Source organism: Myodes glareolus, chromosome 5 (assembly GCF_982192425.1).
Source record: "Myodes glareolus chromosome 5, mMyoGla1.1, whole genome shotgun sequence".
NCBI classification, from domain to species: domain Eukaryota; kingdom Metazoa; phylum Chordata; class Mammalia; order Rodentia; family Cricetidae; genus Myodes; species Myodes glareolus.
In genome coordinates, this window is record NC_142030.1 from 24,888,687 (window position 1) to 24,904,062 (window position 15,376).

General features: G+C 43.4%; 1 protein-coding gene across 10 annotated transcripts in view; it reads left to right on the forward strand.

Annotated features, from left to right (window-relative positions):
• The first annotated feature begins 1,328 nt into the window (after window positions 1-1,328).
• Ddr2 (discoidin domain receptor tyrosine kinase 2) overlaps window positions 1,329-15,376 on the forward strand; it is a 130,499-nt gene continuing 116,451 nt past the window's right edge. For 2 of the 10 annotated variants that reach the window (XM_087906164.1, XM_087906173.1), the window contains exons 1-3: window positions 1,329-1,556; window positions 1,819-2,075; window positions 9,166-9,323. The gene's annotated coding sequence lies outside the window, so the exon portion shown is untranslated. Of the gene's footprint in view, window positions 1,557-1,818; window positions 2,076-2,195; window positions 2,365-2,390; window positions 2,505-9,165; window positions 9,324-15,376 lie in introns of those variants that run through there. The other 8 variants (XM_087906166.1, XM_087906165.1, XM_087906169.1 and 5 more) reach the window with 8 other exon arrangements.

A 15,376-nucleotide genomic window follows, 5' to 3' on the forward strand; every position in this document is an offset into this window, starting at 1 on the left:
TTTCCCCCAGAAGTCTCCTTGCTCTGCACACAAACTCCTGATGGGGTTGTTCATCCATCCTCAGACACAGCCAGGGGATTTGGGTTTTGATGTCAACAATGCTGGCTTAAGAATAATTATAGACACACATAAGCGAACAGTCTGGCCTGCGGAGCAGCATTAGAGAGATGTTGGTGTTTGAGGACACACATCCACAGATACCTGTCTTTTATTAGGTTCAGTCTTTGCAAAGCTATTCCATGGCTTCTCAGCTTTAACTTGTGACCCCACCAAACCTGGTTCGCAGACATGGGGAGGCAGATTCTAAGCATGTGTCTTCAGCCAGATGTCCATGGAGGTCTCTGGCAAGCCCCCAGTGAAGTGTCTGAACCATGGCTTTTGTAAGTATTTATCAAACTGAGTTAAATGTCTGGGCCTCAGTCACCCCTCACACCTGATATCATGCTCTACACTGAATGGTCCTCTCAAGAGGTGCATCTCTGTTCTGCCCTTATCTTTGTAAAATAAACCCGATTCTCGTTTTCTTCTCCCCAGTTGTATTTTCTGTCTATCATTGTCAGTGTGGTTGGCCTTGGCACAGCCTTCTCATTCTTTGTGTCCTCTCCCACTGTGGAACATGGCTTTCACAGCTGCTTTTTGACTCTTGGGGCCCGTGCTGAGCTTCTGACCCTTGAGTGACTCACCCCTGGCAGTATAAATCTTCATTTCATACAGCCCAACTGGGGCTTTATGTGTGTCACCAGCCAAGTCCCGCACTTACTGAGGTCTCCCATCCCCTTTCCCCAGAAGCCCCACCTCTCCGGTTGTCTACTCAGATGAAGGCAGGGAAGAGTTGGCAACCACTCAGAAGAAACCCGCAGGAAGAGGTATCACCGGGAAGAGGCTCGCTCTCAAAGGGAGGCTGAGTCTTCTGAACTGACCCGTGACGGTCTGCCTTCTCTACAGCTCTGCTCACTCAGTGACCACCATACACACAGAAAATCAAGACCCTTAGGTCCTGTGCTTTATCAAGAGGGATCCAGGCTCTGAAGGGTTAAGGGCAGAACCTGGGTGGATGGACAAGCCTATTAGTTGTGTTAGGAGAGCCCAGCAAGTGTCCCTCCCCTGTCACCTACATGCCATTTTCACATGATGCCTCACTCTGGCCACAGACAGGAGACTGCTGGGGAGGGGAGGGGCTGGGTGAGAAGAGGAAAAAAAAATTACAAAATATTTGGAAAGTTTGTAAATCTTTGTGTTTTCCTTTAGCAGCAGGAATCTCAGCAGGAGCCAGTTGAGGACTGAATTTTTTAAAAAGGAGAAATCCTGTACGCCAGAACCATCCAGGTTCTTCTTTTTCTTCTTCTTTCTTTCTCTCTCTTTTCTTTTTCTTTTTTTTTAAGTAGAATAGGAAGTGGGGGTGGGAGGGATTAAATCAAACCTTCTTCGAGGACTCAGCTCTGAGTTCTCATGGCCAAAACACGAAGGATCAGCTCCATGCCTGTGACTCAACTGTCCAGGAAACGTGAAAAGGAAGAGAGTACAAGACTGAAGTCGTTCTTATAGCTTCAGCTCCAGTAAGAAAAAGAGATGGTGGTGGGGTGACTATCCTATGGTGGGACCAAGTCCTAGATGGAGGGGAAAGGCACGGGGAGGCCCGAGGAGGGAGAGGGCAGGAGGGAGCCGCGTCTTTAAGTCTGTCCTATGGTTATACATATTTTTCTTCTATGAATGGGTTTTGCTGTAAATTATAGCTTTGCTCGTGGTCCCTTGGGTCAAAAGAAATAGTCTCTAAACAGAAAACAGCTCTGATTGGTGACTTGCCTTCTCCCTCCCCAGCCCCCTTCCTAATTGAAAGCAAATGTGCAATATATTGGATGCTGGGATCCTTGGCGCAGGCCCAGGAATCCTCAGAATGTGAGGTTTCTCTCAAAGGCATCTTGCATCAGCCTGTGGATGTATGCCTACCACGGGGGCTCCTTCACCGGCAAAGTGGAAAAAGAAGTGGTTCACAACAAATTCTTCTTTTGGAGTTGGGGAAACACATTGGATTATAACCGTTTTCTGCTTTTCAAAACTGGCGTCCCTGGATGGAAGTAAGTGATGTGGCTCTATTTCTTTTTCCTCTTTTTTGTCTCTCTCTTCATTTTCTTCTTCAAAAACGAAAGCTCTGAGTGTACTTCTCTTGGTGTGTGTCAGGAAAAGTTTTAAAAGCGGCAGCGGACAGTTTGAATCAAGGAGGAAGGGCGGGAGCCGGGCTCTACAGACTCAGGACCAAGGCAGAGTTCACGTTTTGGGGTCTGGATTTGTGTCAGGGAAGGAAGAAGAGGCGCCAATAACCAAAGAAGGCCGAAGCGAAGTACATGACTCCATAGCAGCTGCAAGGTACAATAAACAGCGCTAGCAGAGTTGGAAATGTTGGCAGGCAAGACAGGCCGATCACAGAGTTGGGCTGCCGGAGCAAGGAGGGCCAGGAGCTGTGTTTTCAGGCATTGAGTGGTGGTGTTTGAAGGGCCTTAGTTTTGGTGAGAACGCGACCTAGCACCTTTTGTGATTTAATTGTGGGAAGGTCAACTGTGGGTGAGGTCTGTGGATGAGGGGTGGCTTGACCTTTGGGCTTGGGTGGCTGGGCGGGAAGGCCAGCTGCCTGGAGGGTTTGCAGTGGGTGACGCTGAGCAATCGCTTCCCAGACTCACAGTCTCCCCGGTCCTGGGGGCTTTTCCTTTTGTTATCAGAGAACTTGGGGCTGTTTCCAGTTGGGACCCAGAGTCCTGGCTGGGGTTCAAGAGGCCCATCCAAGTGAGCGAGTTCTCTCAGAGTGGCAGACATACTCAGGTCAGCCATTTGAGGAGGGTTGGGAGCGCTTAAGCCAGTGGCGGCTTCAGCACCATTTTAACCATTCAGCTTTCCGCATCCTTCCCAGCAGCAACTGGAGTCCGGAAAAGGGTCTTTGCTATCGCCATCTCTTCTGACCCTCTCATTGAACAAATTTCAAAAAAAATAATAGCAGGGGACTGGCTTGTTCAGGGTCTCACAGCACATTAGAAATGACATGGGAAAACGCACTCAGCTGATGGCGGGAGTTTCTGGTGCACTCCGGAGCTCTTCCTCAGCCTTATTTTTAAGATTTGGATGAAACAATAGAGGAAGGTCATCTTGAGCATGTTATCAGCAATAGAGAAGATGGGAGTAATGATTCATCAGCTAGTGGCCCTCAGTGTGTGTGTGTGTGTGTGTGTGTGTGTGTGTGTGTAACATGAAACAACAAAAAAAATCTAACGTTTGAATCCTTGATCTGACCATCCTCCACATTCAGAGATTTGCCTGTTATTTGATTGAGTCCCCACGATTCTGTCAGACATTATTCCTATCTTATGGTAAAAGGATTTTAAGACATAGAGAAGTGAAATGAATTGGTCAAGAAAATACAACTAATGCTCTTAAACGTTGCTAACACCCGGCTCTCCCTGCTGTGGGGGGGAGGCAGTTCTCCCATCACCCCCTCCACACGTGGACTTGCTTACTTTTGGCGTCAAATTCCACATTTCAGTGGGTGACCAGGAGGTGCCAATGTCAGGCTGAGGGAAAAGTTTGGAACCTGTGCTTGGAGAAACACTCACCTGGGTGTCAGATGTGGGTTAATGTCTCGATGTTTCTTTAGCTTTGTTATGCCGAGAGCCCAGGACGTTTTGAGTTGATAGACCCAGGTTAGGTTCTGTCTTCACTTTTAAGGGCTTTCTGCCCTGCAGCTTCAGTGTTCCCTGCATGGAAATAAGAATGCTCTTGAGTTTTCCTGTTCTAAGAGACATGTGCCTGAAAGCATTTTAAGGGTTGAGAAGGGCTTCATTATGTTGCCTCTTAGACTTGTAGGAGATGTTCCTGACTGTACTGGGAAGCAGCTTTTGTCCCGCTGAGTCTGGCAGTTGGTGCAGACTTGTGGGAGGGTGTTTGGATGGGACTATGTGTGTGACTCTCTGAAGGGGGGGCTTTTTCTTCATTCCCATCTGTGTGTGTGTGTGTGTGTGTGTGTGTGAGAGAGAGAGAGAGAGAGAGAGAGAGAGAGAGACAGAGAGAGAGAGAAAGCACATGAACCGGTGTGCACATGTGTATGGAGACCAGAGGTCAGCCTTAGGTATCATTCCCCTTGTTTTTTGAGACAGGATCTTTCACTGGCCCAGTGCTCACTGAGTAAGACAGGCTGGCTAGCCCCTGGGTTCCAGAGATCCTCCTATCTCTGGCCCTGTATTGCAGGATTACAAGCGTGTGTCTTCAGCTGGTGTTTTTACATAGGTTTCCAGAGACTGAACTCAGGTTCTCGTGCTTGTGTGGTAAATATTTCACCAGCTGAGCTATCTCCCAGCCCTTCGCGCCCATCTCTCAATGGAAACAATTCCGCCTCATGGAGAAATAGATTTACCCTCTGAAAACTTCCTTTCTGGTCTGGCTTTTCCATGGTTCCTCATCCAAAGTGGAGCAGGATGAAGGCCAATATGTTACTTTAAGCATCTCTGGGATCTGCTCTGTCTTTGAATGAGAAAGGTGTAATTAGGAGGAGCATCCCAGCTAGCTGAGGGCAGATCTGGGCCCAGGGTCATCTCCCTGGCAGGCACATCTCCCTCCATCTTCTAGGTCACATTGCCTGTTCTGGTCTTGTAGTCAGAGAGGTGGCAGTGTTCCTGAGGTGGGGGTGGAAAGCTAACACGCGGAACCTCTACCTCTGTTTCCGATTAAGATTATGTTGCTTTTATAAACCTCAGAACTAAGAGGCGTTGAGAAGGTCTTTCCAGAATCTTTGGATCAACAGTCTTCCTGTCCAAGAGCAAAGCGGAGGCATCATCCAGAGAAGTCTCGCCCTTCTCTCTCCTCCCCAGCCTTTCTGCAATACTTTCTTCCCCTCTCACACAGCCGCTTCTGGAAATGGAAGCCATTTGGATCCGTATCTCCTAAAGGAAATTTAGTCCCACACTCTCCACATTAGAGCGTTTCAAGCAGATGCATTAGTAAAGGCAGAGTGCCTCCCACCTATCAATGCCGTGTCACGTCAATTTGTCTTTCACCCAGGCATCCACCTCAACTTCCTCGGGAAGATGCACCGTCAGGTGTTTTCCATCACCTCCAACACACAGGCCAAAGCAAGCCCCACCTAAAAACCTGGATGACCACACATGCTAGTGTGTGCTAGCTCACACCAATGTGAACTTGTCTGCCATACAGACACAGTACACTCTTTATGTGCCCGATCTGCTGAGAGCTGTGCAGCATGTGAACCAGTTGACTCTTTGCCGACAGGGCTTGCCAGGCCATGAATGTGCCCAATATTCCCAGGCCTCCCAGAGTTCCTCTGAACTCAGCAACTGGGCTCAAAACCCCAGTGTGTGTCCTCAAAGCTGATAGGGTGATGTTTTGGGAGATTTGTTCAGCAGTAATGTGGGACCATGCATAGACCTTAAGGACTTCTAGAGCAATTAAATCAAAATACCCAAAGGTGGACTATGGGAGCTGGCATTTTGTGGTGTTATCCAGGTCTTTTTAACTTGAACCAGTGATAAGTATTTGTGCTGACATGAGTTTAAGGCATTTCAATTAAATTCTGTTCGACTTTTTTCAAGATAACACAGCTTAGCAAATATGTCTAGATAACTGTCCAGTGATATTTGCTGCAACTCCAGTGCCCAGTGGTAAAACTGAAGGACTTTAAGTTTCTTTTACTCACTGTATTTGCATATATTTCAATATATTATAACCAAGACCTCATGCTCCATAGACGATTGATTATAAACGATTTGCTATTTTTGAGGTCCATTCTAAATTTTGTTTTCTGTTCTTAATGTTTTCTGTGGAACCATTGAGTATTTCCAAGCTTCTGTAGTTTCTCTAGCCCCGTAAGACAATCCTGTCGTTTGACAAATTGTGTACTCGCTAGCTAGACTTGCACTTTGGCATGTAAACACAGGGGAGGTCAGCTTTGTCAGTACTGGCCTGGCCTGGAAGATGAATGCACAGGCAAAGATGCTGAAAAGCTGGCTTTAGACTGTTGCCGCAGTGCTGAGCTTCCATGACTTTTCTAGAAACTAAGCCTTGTTGACAATAGAGTCTTGTCGCTGTACTTCATGCCCGCCTTAAATCTTTGCTGAGCCTCCTTAAACTTGCTCAGAGGTTAATGCTGCCTGGTGCTCTAGTGAGAGATGGGGGAAGAGCAGGTGATGGGAAGAACTCGACAGGTGAGGTTTTGATTCAGCACTATTATTTTTCACATGTACTGCTTGAGGAGCCTTATCTTCATGGAGATACATACAATCTCATTTGTCTTGTTCATGAATTTTTATTCTCTTTATTTTGGGGGGGGCAGTTCAGAGAAGGTAGTGATTTGGAAACTGGAAAGTATTGTTCATAGGAAGATGGTTTGTGGGGACACCTATTGGTATCTTTCATAGGAGTCTGCCCAGTTAAGTTTGCTAAAGATTGTGTTTAGGGTCTTTTATAAAGATGAGAAAAACCGCTAAAGTTGTGTATGTGTGTGTGTGTGTGTGTGTGTGTAAATACATATATGTCTGTATGTGAACACTGAGGTCAGAAGAGGGCATTGCATCCTCTGCAGCTAAAGTTACAGGTGGTTGTGCGCTCCCTGATGTGTGCGCTGGGAACTGAACTCAGAGCCTCTGCAAGAACAGCAAATGTTCTTAATCATGTAGCCATCTCTCCCACTTCTGTGTTTAAGGTCTTAATGGCATAGGAAGTCATAATAAATTGAGATGAGAGATGAATTAGAGTAATCTAGTGATTTTTAATTTTTCTTTTTAAATTTAGTAGATTAGGAATTTATAAGACATGGAACAGAGATAATGTCTGAATTCTCTTGTCTAAGACAAAAGGTTTCGCATTAACCTTTTCTTCTCAAATGGTGTTATTTTTTTAAAACTCAAAGGTTTATTTTCATTAAAATTTTAATTGGTATATAAAAAGTATATTTCTATCTATAATGAATTATATAGCATTCTTGCATTGTCTACTATAATTTTGCTTTTCTCTATTGATTTAGCAATTCCTCAGCAATTATTTATTTGGTATATACCTTCTAAGTTCTAAGTTTTAGGGGTTATAATAATTTATGATCATTTCTTTCTTTGTTTGTACATGTCCAAGTTTATATATATATATGTATATATATATGTATATATGTATATATATGTATATATGTATATAAAATCTCTCTCTCCTCAAGAAAATGAGGTTGGCCAGCTAGCAAGTCCTAGAGATCTGTCTGTCTCTATCTCCCCATAACCTAGAGCTGCAAGCATGTGCCACCATGCCAGGTTCTTTTGTTTGTTTGTTTGTTTGTTTGTTTGTTTTTGTTTATCAAGACAGGGTTTCTCTGTATCTTTGGAGTCTATCCTGGAAATAGCTCTTGTAGACCAGACTGGCCTCAAACTCGCAGAGATCTGCCTGCCTCTGCCTCCCGAGTGCTGGGATTAAAGGCGTGCGCCACCTCCGCCCAGCGCCAGGTTCTTTTTTCAAACATGGGTTCTGGGACATCCAACCTAGGACCTTATGCTTGTGCAGAAAACTCTTTACCAATGGGACCATCATCACTGCCTATTCCTCGTGTCTTCAGACAGTCATTGCTTTAGGTTCTGGGGTATATCGCACGCATTTGGACAAAAACTTGATTTGGAAAAATTGCCATTCAGGATTAGGTAATAAGATTTTGTGCTTTAAAGTTTGCTGAAATATGATTAAATAATTCAGAAAAAGAAATTCAGAAATGATTCCTGCAAGTGATAGAGCCAAATGTCTTACAAAACGACCGAAAATGTTGTGTTTTATTTTTTACAGTTTCCTTTTAGGAATCAGTGAACTTTCTATTTTAAAGCAACTTCATCCCTACAGAAGAACTGAGAGCACAGTCCTGAGTTCTCACATCCTCCCCACCCTTCACCCAGCTGCTCTGCTGACAGTGTTTTTGCATTGGTATCTTTTATTTTTAATCAACAAGTTATTATGTACTTATTAAACACTTCATTTTCTCTGTTAGCTATTATGGAGGTATAAACAAAATAAATCACATTTTTTTTTCTTTTCAAACCATGCATAATGTCATATGCCCATAGATTAAAGTCTCATTTATTTAAACAGCTGCTGTACACCCAGTACAACACCCAACAGAGCTAGGGCTGAATCATTGTAGACATCCACTAATAGCTGATGAATATATCAACAGATGAAAAAGAAGGATCTAGAATCAAACAGAGTCTTTGTCTTTAGGACAGTAGGTGACAGAGACACACACAGCAGTGACGGAGAAAAATGTCAAAAGCAGTATAAAACAGTTCCTAATCTGGCATGGAGGAGACAGCATAAGTGAGCAACCGCTCCCACCAGGTCCCACTCATGGGCTGGGGCTGTGTTTCTTAGCATCATCATTGTGTGCCACTGTCTCCGTCCTCGTCATGATCACGCTTATCTTTCCTTGTCTAATCAAAGCTTGAACACCACGTGCAAGGTGTGTGTGTGTGTGTGTGTGTGTGTGTGTGTGTGTGTGTGATTTGGTAGATTTAAAGCACCATCACACTGATACGTGCCACTCACATTGCTCACTGGAAGTAAACTGAAGTCATATTTGGGTTTGTAAAAGGAGCTCACACCTTGGCAGTCCTCATGGGAGCTGTCTCTAAATGCCTTGCCACCCTTAACTTCATGGAGACTTGTCATACTTGGAGGTCAACACTACAAGACCCTTACAGGGGAACCAACCAAACTAAAGTAGAGAGAGTAGAAGTTAAAATCTCCAAAAATAAGGTGTTAGCTATTACTGGGTGACTAGGTACAGATCTTCTTGTTAGCTTATAGTTGAGTTAGACTTTCACTCTGAAGCCCAGGTTGGCTTGGAACTTAATTAAATAGCTCAGACTGACCTTGAACCCAGGGAGACACTTGTGCCTCGTCTTCCTCAGTGCTAGACTTACCAGTGTGCATCACCATACCTGGCTCAGATGCTTCTCTGATTTCCGGAGGTGTGGAGTTTGTAGCTTTAAAGTTAAGATGGTGATGATGATGTAAAAATGGCATGAAAGGAAATTAAAAATAAATCCAAATTGCTGCTTACTAGTCTTGGTTGGGTCATGATGTACCTTTTTTTTTTTTTTTTTTTTTTTTTTTTTTTTTTTTTTTTTTTTTTTTTTTTTACAGAAACAAATTGCCTTTCCAAGTTGAATAAAACCCCAGCTCTAGCAAGCTCGCCTGTGGATATTGACAAACTGGTGGTAGAGTTTATGTGGAGTTCTGAGGGTGGCATACATACCTGCATCCTGGCACCAGGGAGGCTGAGGAAGTAGAGCCTGCTCAAGGTCAGTTTGAGCTATATGGTGATTCCCTGCTTACTTTAAAAAAGTTTACAGTCCAATAGGCAGAATAGCTAACTCAGTGCTGATGGAGGAAAACAGTTGGAAGGCTGGCAACACTTGGCTTTGGGGTTCTCTAGAGATCTTCAGTAATCCGGGCAGTGCCGTACTCACAAAGGACAAACAAATGATCGCACGGAACAGAATGGAGAACCCCACACAGACTCACGTAAATGCCTTCAAAAAAAGACAAAGGAAGAGAGTTGAAGTGGAGGGGAGAGGATGAGAGGGGAGCAGAGAAAAATGTAGAGCTCAATAAAATCAATAGAGAAAAAGAGGCCAAAGGAGTAAGGGCAACACAGCAAAGACAAGGAAGTCTTTTCTCATAGTGAACATAATGAATCAAGACAATAGCTGACATCCTGCACAAAAGTTAATGCAAAATGTACCTCAAGACCCGACTGTACAGTAGAAACCACATGAAGGAGATAGTTGAGAAACTAGACATCATTAAAATCAGTAACTTTCTTCCTGTTAAAGACGATGTCAAGATAAATGAGGATATCAGACACACAATAGGGGCAAATATTTGCAGAGGACATTATCTGAGAGACACAAAGAACACAACAATAAAGAAACCATACAGCTGGTTAAAGAACGATGAAATATTTGAAGTACACTTCAAGAGAGGCAGACGGCAGGAGAGTATGGGAGATGTTCAGCTGCAGAGACCACTGAGGAGCTGCAAATTAGGTTAATGCAATACACATATGCAGTTTCTTGTAAACTAAATGGACTTTGACTATAGGCTGTAGTGTTTATATGCTCTAGGATTTGCTTAAATGAATGGAAAGGTTGTAGCCACACAACGCCTGCACAAGAATTTTCATACCAGCTTTAGTCATGATTGTCCTAATCTGTAAGTAACCAAGATATCCTCCAGTAGAGGGATTGACATTGACCATGGAGCACTGCCCAGTGCTAAAAGCAGCAGTACTGAATTAATTATAATTTAATAATCTTTTCACAAATAATTTATTATTAAAATAATTTATAAAAGCCAGGAGTGGTGGAGTGTGCTTGCCATGCCAATACTGGAGAGACAGAGACAAGATGACCCCTGAGGCTCACTGGACTGCTGTCCCAGCCGAATTGATGAATCCCAGCTATGAACAGAGAGACCCTGTTTCAAAAAACAAGGCAGGACATCCAAGGAATAATACTCAAGGTTGACCTCTGGCTTTCACATACAAGCATGCATATGTGCACAGACATCGGCTGACACACACGGATATGCCTACATACATAAATAATTTATTACTAATAAGTAAAATAATTATTCAGCAATATTAAGCAATAAATGAGCGCTGAAACCACGAAAAAACATGGGGAAAGAAGGGAGGAACAAATAGGTGGGATTTGGGGCTGTTAAACTATTCTTGGTGATACGTGGATACATGTCATTATCCATTTGTCAAAGCCCATAGATCACCAGTGCCACAAGTGAACTCTAGGGCAAGCTATGACATTGGACATCAATGGCATGCCACTGTAGGCTTGTTGACTATAGTGCTCGGACAGCGGTTAGAAACAGCATTAACAGCAGCGGAGGTTAAACTCACATGAGAGCAGGGCATATGGGAAAACCTTTCTATGTTTGCTCAGTTTCTCTGTAACCTAGAACTGTCTTAAAAGCGTGTAATTAGGAAAAAAATCCCCCCCCCCAAGTCCGTAAGTTCTAACACTGTGATTCTATCCTGTTTACCTCTTTCTTATCCGAGGGAAAGAACTGTAACATAATAGCCAGGGGTTACTTTTGTTTCAAAATGGTCATGTGTTTCTGGAAGGTAGCACCGTTGTTCTGATTGTGTTTTAAACTTGAATGTTATGAAACTTTAAGATTGTTGATAAAGGTTCGGTAGCAGACATTTGAGCACTGCAGGGGATATTTGATTAGATCTTCTTGTCACATGACAGCTGTTATTTAGACAGCAATCATTTAAGTAGTTTTAGCAATGACAGCAGACAGACAACCTCACTTCAAATCATCCTATGGTTGAAAGTGCTGTGGGTCAGAGGTTGGTAGGGTGTAATTCTGATTTTAACTTTGCAAACTTTTAACAGTGAGACCTTGTGCAACCACTTTTTTTTTTTCTTCATTGTGCTCAAGATGTTCTTAAATGGACTGGCGAGATGGATCAACAGGTAAAAGTGTTTGTCGCCAGGCCAGACCACCAGAGTTTGGTTCCCTATGGAACCTCCATAGTGAAAGGAAAGAACAGACGCTTGCCAGTTCCCCTGACCACCACACATGAGCTATGGTCCACACATGTGCACACACTTAGACACACCCATACACATGATAAATAAATACATGTAAAAATGTAATGTTCGTGTCTATGAAGAGTGTTATAAAAGTTCTACAGCTTCCAGTTTGGTTCTGCCAATCACTGTCTGGGACCAGCACCCACGTCTGGAGTCACAGTAAAGCCTTGAGTCCCAGGGCCTTTTACTGCACAATTCTCACGGTCACCCCAGTCCTATACTCTCGGAATAGCGTCCTTTGCTCCCTCCACTTCAGCTGAATAGTACTCTGAAGATGCAAGCTCCAGTTTCAGATTGTCCATGCAATTCAGATCTCATTTCTTGGAATTCCAAGGATTTTTTTTTTTTTTGATTTCTGTCAGGATCATCCAGTTGAGCAAGGACCATACGTGTCTTCGGGGTTCTCTGTAAATTACTTTTTTAGCGTAATAAGTGAGTTTTTACTGGCTACTTCAAATAGACTAAGGTCTTTTTATATGCCTATGACAGTTCTGATTTGTTGTTGGGAAAATTCTTAGAGGGGAGCATTTAAAGCCTCACTTGCTGTTTTTGAGAACATAAAAACAAACCAACAAACCTCCATTTCTGTTCTTTGGTTATGCTGCCAGATCAGAGTAGCCAGGAGTCAGGTCACATGGAAATGAACTAAGCATTGAGTGGGCTGTTGGGAGCTCTGGGTTCAAATTCTGTTTTGTAAAAATAAGAAAAATTGAAAAAAGATACCAGTGTCTTCATGAATATAAAACATAAAGAAAGAGAGACACAGCTTTTTCACCTATGGACAGAGGGGTAGACTGAGCTTTCAGGAAACATTTCTTCAGGGCTGTCCAACTTGCATAATTACATGAATACTGAATGAATCTAATGTATAATAAAAAATTCAGCTTCTCATGTGATGTCATTAATATGTTATTAATATATATTTAACTCTGCGGCTGGATAGATGGCTCAGTAGACATGAGTTCTGTTATTGGCACCCATACGGCAGCCCACACACATATGTAACTCCGGTTCCAGGGATTTCAATGGTCTAGTCTGGCCTCTGTGAGCACAAGGGATCACATGATGCACAAACATACATGCAGGGAAACACTCATACAGATACAATAAAAAATTTTAAATATTTATGAAATGTATAAATATGAAACTAGGTCCTACAGACAATTCTTGTGCTTATAGCTCACAGGCAACTGCAATGTTCAAGTAAATTTACTAGTGAAATCAAACAAAATGATTGGTAGTTTCAGTTAATAGCATGGTTATAATGGAAGAGACGATGAGGTTCTGTCTGAATTCATCGGTAGAAAGGACGTTAGTAGATGGAGTTGAACAGTGTGTCCTTTTCCTTATACCTTGGGATTATGATTTAAATTTATTAATACTTAGGCAGAGAAAGCTTGCTAGTGTAGGACATTGAACAAGTTATCTTAGCCTCAAGGGTTTATAAACTCAGAAAACGTGGCTCTCGACCAAAATGCAGTAGTAGTTAATCTTTAAATATGATTTTTGAAGGGTACCATTTGACAATTAACTAAATTGCTGTGTTAATTACTCATCTTGTTTCTGTGACCAAAGACCCAAGAAAAGCATCTTAAAGAAGGAAGGGCTGATTTGGGCTCACAGTTTGTGGGATACAGTCCATCATGGCTGGAGGCAGGGTAGGCATGGTGGGGAGTGTGGCTCTAGCTATGGGGCTGGAGCGTGAGAGAGCTGGTCACACTGGTTGCAGTCAGGATATATAGAGAGATGCACGCTGGCACTCTACTTGCTCTGTCCATTTTTCCTTCTTATCCAGTCTGGGACCCCAGTCTACGGAATGGTGATTCCCATGTTCAGATTGGGATTTGCTCCTCGTTAACCCTTCCTGGAAATTCTCCGAGTGGTGTGACTCCTAAGAGATTTAAAATTTAGACAACTTGACAATTAAGATAAAGTATAATTGCTCACTCTCTTGAAGACAAGGTTAACATTGTGGTGATATTGAAACTGGTACCAAATGGCCATTTAACCCAATTACTAATAGAACCGGGGGTGAAATCATCCCGTTTTGTGTGTTTATGCCTCAGCTCTCTGCTTATAAGCCAGTACTTGCTGGTATGTAAGATGTCAGATTCCAAATCACGCATCTGCTTGCAGGGCTGCTGTGGCTGAATAGATTAAACTGCCTCGTGCCAAGCAGTGACTCAATTTTCCCACCGGTTCTTCTAGTTCCAGATTGGTTCTTGTTTTGACGTGGCTTTTGTTGGGTGTTTGTACAATTATAAACACAGATGAAAAGGTGGGCGCTAAGATTAAACAGAAGATGGCTATCTCTTGCACTTAATGTCAAATTAGAGAACCGAAAGGCGTAACAGTTTTAGAGATTTCAGGAACCTTGTGGACTTCAAAAATAAACTGACAAAAACCACATTATAACACTAAAGCTGGGCTCTGCAGTGGCTAGCCTTTATCAGCCCTGATTCAAACCAGTCAGTCGTCTGGGAAACGGGAACCTCAACTGAAAAAGTCTTTGCATCCCAGTGTCTTGTAGGAATGTCTGTGCATCATCTTCTTGATTAATTGTTGATGTGGGAGGGCCCAGCACATGGTAGGTGGTGCCGCTGCAGGGCCGGGGTTCCTGTGTTGTATAAGAAAGCAGGATGAGCAAGCCATGGATAGAGAACAAGCTAGAAAGCAGCACCCTTCCATGGCCTCAGCATTAGTTCCTACCTCTAGGTTACTGTCTTGAGTTTGGTGCCTCAGTCATGGACCATCAGCTAATAAGCTAAGCCAACCCTTTCCTTACCAAGTTGCTTTTGACCAATGCTTTATCACAGCCACGGAAGAGCAAACTAGGGAGGGCACAGTACTCTGCAGAACCCTGTTTGATCTGCTTTCAAATTTCATGAATAATTACAAAGCGCCGAGTGCTATTGTTCACTGAGGTTAAGTTAAGCATTTCACATAGAGAGTCTCTGTGAAAACTTACAGCCTGGTGAGCTGGGAACTTTTCTTGCTTTGTCCTGGGACATAGGACCCTAAGAAAATGCCGGGCCCATACCTTTATCATTGAATTCTGCAAGTTTTGCCAACTGCTCATTCTCTGTATATCTCCATTATATGCTGTGAGTCCTTTTTATTGTTGTTGATTTTTTGAGACAGGGTTTCTCTGTGTATCCTTGGCTGTCCTGGAACTCACTTCATAGACAAGGCTGGCCTCGAATTCACAGAGCCTCTTCTTCCTGAGTGCTAGGTTTAAAGACCTTTGCCACCACTGCCTGGCCACTGTGAGTCTTTCATTGCAAGTAAGCATAATGACTTTGTGTGTGTGTGTGTGTGTGTGTGTGTGTGTGTGTGTGTGTGTGTGTGCATGCCTGTTCATGTGTGTGCATGTATGTGGATGGCAGAGGTTAACATTAGGTGCCCCTCTCCAAGAGCAATTACAGGTGATTCTGAAGCATATTGAAGTTTGAAAACCAGATAAAAGACTGGCCTAGTTTAAAATACAAACAAAGCATATTTGGGGTTAATTCTAACGCAGTTGTGCTAGGGAATGGAGAGGTGGCTTGTCCAATAATGTGCTTGCCACATAAACAGGACCTGAGTTCAATATCCAGGAGCCACATAAGAAGGTCAAGTCCACTGGTGTGCCCTTGTCCTCCCAGTGCTGGGAAGGAGACTGGTACTGTCCTGGTACTAACTGGCTAGCCCACCTCACCCATCCTAGACTCCTCCCCCTGGAGCACAGCAAGAAG